This window comes from Arachis ipaensis, chromosome B1 (genome assembly GCF_059453495.1).
Source record: "Arachis ipaensis isolate K30076 ecotype BB chromosome B1, ASM5945349v1, whole genome shotgun sequence".
In the NCBI taxonomy this organism is placed as follows: Eukaryota; Viridiplantae; Streptophyta; class Magnoliopsida; order Fabales; family Fabaceae; genus Arachis; species Arachis ipaensis.
This window is the reverse complement of record NC_142436.1, coordinates 65,381,668-65,386,392: the sequence shown is the minus strand read 5'-3', so window position 1 is coordinate 65,386,392 and position 4,725 is coordinate 65,381,668. Positions and strand designations below refer to the sequence as shown.

Here is a 4,725-nt window from a genome sequence, read left to right as displayed (position 1 = left end):
TATGATTTCAGGTATTTTCTGGCTGAAATTGAGGAACTTGAGCAGAAATCAAATTCAGAGGTTGAAAAAGGACTGCTGATGCTGTTGGATTCTGACCTCCCTGCACTCAAAGTGGATTTTCTGGAGTTACAGAACTCGAAATGGCGCGCTTCCAATTGCGTTGGAAAGTAGACATCCAGGGCTTTCCAGCAATATATAATAGTCTATACTTTGGCCAAGAATAGACGACGTAAACTGGCGTTCAACGCCAGCCTTCTGCCCAAATCTGGCGTCCAGCGCCAGAAAAGGATCCAAAACCAGAGTTGAACGCCCAAACTGGCACAGAAACTGGCGTTCAACTCTACAAATGGCCTCTACACGTGCTACACTTAAGCTCAGCCCAAACACACACCAAGTGGGCCCCGGAAGTGGATTTATGCATCAATTACTTACTCATGTAAACCCTAGTGACTAGTTTATTATAAATAGGACCTCTTACTATTGTATTAGGTATCTTTTGATCATCTTAGGATCTTAGGATCATCTTTGAACGCATTGTTCTTAGATCAAGGGGGCTGGCCATCTCGGCCATGCCTGGACCTTCACTTATGTATTTTCATACGGTAGAGTTTCTACACTCCATAGATTAAGGTGTGGAGCTCTGCTGTTCCTCAAAAATTAATGCAAGTACTACTGTTTTCTATTCAATTCATCTTATTTCGCTTCTAAGATATCCATTCACACCCAAGAACGTGATGAAGGTGATGATTATGTGTGACGCTCATCATCCTTCTCCCTTATGAACGCGTGCCTGACAAACACTTCCGTTCTACATGAATTAAGCTAGAATGAGTATCTCTTAGATCTCCTAACCAGAATCTTTGTGGCGTAAGCTAGAATGATGGCGGCATTCAAGAGAATCCGGAAAGTCTAAACCTTGTCTGTGGTATTCCGAGTAGGATTCAATGATTGAATGACTGTGACGAGCTCCGAACTCGCGATTGCAGGGCGTTAGTGACAGACGCAAAAGGATAGTAAATCCTATTCCAGCATGATCGAGAACCGACAGATGAATAGCCGTGCCGTGACAGGGTGCGTGAGCATATTATTCACTGAGAGGATAAGATGAAGCCATTGACAAGGGTGATGCCTCCAGACGATTAGCCGTGCCGTGACAGGGCACTGGATCATTTTCCCGAGAGATGACCGAAAGTAGCCATTGACAGTGGTGATGTATCACATAAAGCCAGCCATGGAAAGGAGTAAGACTGATTGGATGAAGATAGCAGGAAAGCAGAGGTTCAGAGGAACGAAAAGCATCTCCATTCGCTTATCTGAAATTCCTACCTATGATTTACATAAGTACCTCTATCCCTATTTTATTATATAATATTTGAAAACACCATTATCACTTTATATCCGCCTGACTGAGATTTACAAGGTGACCATAGCTTGCTTCATACCAACAATCTCTGTGGGATTCGACCCTTACTCACGTAAGGTATTACTTGGACGACCCAGTGCACTTGCTGGTTAGTTGTATCGAAGTTGTGACAATTATGAATTAAGATCAAAGCACCAAGCTTTGGAGCCATTACCAGGGATTGTTCGAGCCTGGACATCACAATTTCGTGCACCAAGTTTTTGGCACCGTTGCCGGGGATTGTTTGAGTTTTCGGCAAGCTTTTGGTCCGGTAACATCAGTGCCAAATTCTCTTTTGGTCCAGCAACAACAGTGCCCAGTTCCAAGTTTTGATCCGGCAACAACACCAAGTTTTTGGCGCTGTTGCCGGGGATTGTTTGAGTTTGGACAACTGACGGTTTATCTTGTTGCTCAGATTGGGTAACCTTCTTTTCGTTTTCTTTTCAAAAAAATCTTTCAAAAATATTTTCAAAAAAAAAAAAAATTTCTCTTTTGTTTTCGAAAAATATAAAAATGTTTTCAAAAATTTTATTCAAGAATTTTAAGAATGAATTCTAGTGTTTCATGAAGCATGTTGAAGCCTGGCTGGCTGTAAAGCCATGTCTAAATTTATTTGGACTGAGGCAGCAATTTGTTATCAAGATCAATATACTCTCGTGTTAAAGACTAAAGCTTGGCTGGCCATTGACCATGTCTAGTGTTTTGGACTGGAGCTTTCATTGAAAGCTTGGCTGGCTAGTGAGCCATGTCTAATTCCTGGACTGAAGCTTTAGACTAACATGGCAAGATTCCTGGAATTCATATTAAAAATTTTGGAATCCTTATTTTCCTTTTTCATAAAATTTTCGAAAAAATCCAAAAAAAAAAATTAGAAAATCATAAAAATCAAAAATATTTTCTGTTTCTTGTTTGAGTCTTAAGTCATATCATAAGTTTGGTGTCACTTGCATATGCATCTTGCATTTTTTCGAAAATATCATGCATTCATAGTGTTCTTCATGATCTTCAAGTTGTTCTTGGTAAGTCTTCTTGTTTGATCTTGATGATTTTTTTGTTTTGTGTCTTTTCGTGTTTATCATATGCATTCTTGAATTCTTAGTGTCTAAGCATTAAAGAATTCTAAGTTTGGTGTCTTGCATGTTTTCTTTGCATTAAAAATTTTTCAAAAATGTGTTCTTGATGTTCATCATGATCTTCATAGTGTTCTTGGTGTTCATCTTGACATTCATAGCATTCTTGCATGCATCACATGTTTTGATCTAAAAATTTCATGCATTGCATAATTTTCATGTTTTTCATAAAAATTTCAAAAATCAAAAAAATATCTTTCCCTTTTTCTCTCATCAAATTCGAAAATTTGAGTTGACTTTTTCAAAAATTTTTAAAATCAAATTGTTTCTTATGAGTCAAATCAAATTTTCAATTTGAAAATCTTATCTTTTTCAAAATCTTTTTCAAAAATCAAATCTTTTTCAAAATTCTTAGTTATTTTCGAAAATTCCAAAAATGTTTTTCAAAAATCTTTTTCTTATTTTTATACCAAATTTTCGAAAATAACATAATCAATTAATGTTTTGATTCAAAAATTTGAAGTTTGTTACTTGCTTGTTAAGAAAGATTCAAACTTTAAGTTCTAGAATCATATCTTGTGATTTCTTGTGAATCAAGTCATTAATTGTGATTTTTAAAAAAAAAAATCAAATCTTTTTCAAAACTAATTTCTATCATATCTTTTCAAAAATATCTTCTCATCTTATCTTTTTCAAAAATATCTTTTCAAAATATCTTTCCTAACCTCCTAACTTCCTATCTTTTCAAAATTTGTTTCAACTAACTAACTAACTTTTTGTTTGTTTCTTAACTTTTTCAAAACTACCTAACTAACTCTCTCTCTCTAATTTTCGAAAATATCTCCCCTCTTTTTCAAAAATTTCTTTTTAATTAACTAATTATTTTTATTTTTTTTATTTTTGATTTCAAAAATTTTCGAAAATTACTAACATTTTTCAAAAACCATTTTCGAAAATCACCAACTCTTTTTCAAAATAATTTTCGAAAATTATCCTTCCCTCATCCTATTCTATTCATTTATTCATATCCTAACATCTCATCTCACATCTCTTCCATCTGTACAGTTGTGTTTCTTCCTTTACATCACATCCTTCATCTTCTCCTTTTCTTCTACTCACATAAGGGAACCTCTATCCTGTGGTAAAGAGAATCTCTATTATTATTATTATTTTTTTGTGCCCTCTTCTTTGTCATATGAGCAGGAACAAGGATAAGAACATTCTTGTGGAAGCAGATCCAGAACCTGAAAGGACTCTGAAGAGAAAATTAAGAGAAGCAAAAATACAACAATCCAGAGATAACCTTTCAGAAATTTTCGAACAGGAAGAGGAGATGGCAGCCGAAAATAATAATAATGTAAGGAAGATGCTTGGTGACTTTACTGCACCTAATTCCAATTTACATGGAAGAAGCATCTCCATTCCTGCCATTGGAGCAAACAACTTTGAGCTGAAACCTCAATTAGTTTCTCTGATGCAGCAGAACTGCAAGTTTCATGGACTTCCATCTGAAGATCCTTTTCAGTTCTTAACTGAATTCTTGCAGATATGTGATACTGTTAAGACTAATAGAGTAGATCCTGAAGTCTACAGGCTCATGCTTTTTCCTTTTGCTGTAAGAGACAGAGCTAGATTATGGTTGGATTCCCAACCCAAAGACAGCCTGAACTCTTGGGATAAGCTGGTCACGGCTTTCTTAGCCAAGTACTTTCCTCCTCAAAAGCTGAGCAAGCTTAGAGCTGATGTTCAAACCTTCAGACAGAAAGAAGGTGAATCCCTCTATGAAGCTTGGGAAAGATACAAACAGTTGACCAAAAAGTGTCCTTCTGACATGCTTTCAGAATGGACCATCCTGGATATATTCTATGATGGTTTATCTGAGCTATCAAAGATGTCACTGGACACTTCTGCAGGTGGATCCATTCACCTAAAGAAAACGCCTGCAGAAGCTCAAGAACTCATTGACATGGTTGCTAATAACCAGTTCATGTACACTTCTGAAAGGAATCCTGTGAGTAATGGGACGCCTATGAAGAAGGGAGTTCTTGAAGTTGATACTCTGAATGCCATATTAGCTCAGAATAAAATATTGACTCAGCAAGTCAATATGATCTCTCAGAGTCTGCATGGAATGCAAGCTGCATCCAACAGTACTCAAGAGGCATCTTCTGAAGAAGAAGCCTATGATCCTGAGAACCCTGCAATAGCAGAGGTAAATTACTTAGGTGAACCTTATGGAAACACCTATAACTC

At 36.4% G+C, this 4,725-nt stretch overlaps 1 non-coding gene across 1 annotated transcript; it reads right to left on the bottom strand.

The window, feature by feature from the left end:
• Positions 1-4,201: 4,201 nt before the first annotated feature.
• On the bottom strand, positions 4,202-4,309 carry LOC148576872 (small nucleolar RNA R71). Its single transcript, XR_015903244.1, has one exon. It is a non-coding gene; the product is annotated as a small nucleolar RNA R71 (small nucleolar RNA).
• Between the last annotated feature and the right edge of the window lie 416 nt (positions 4,310-4,725).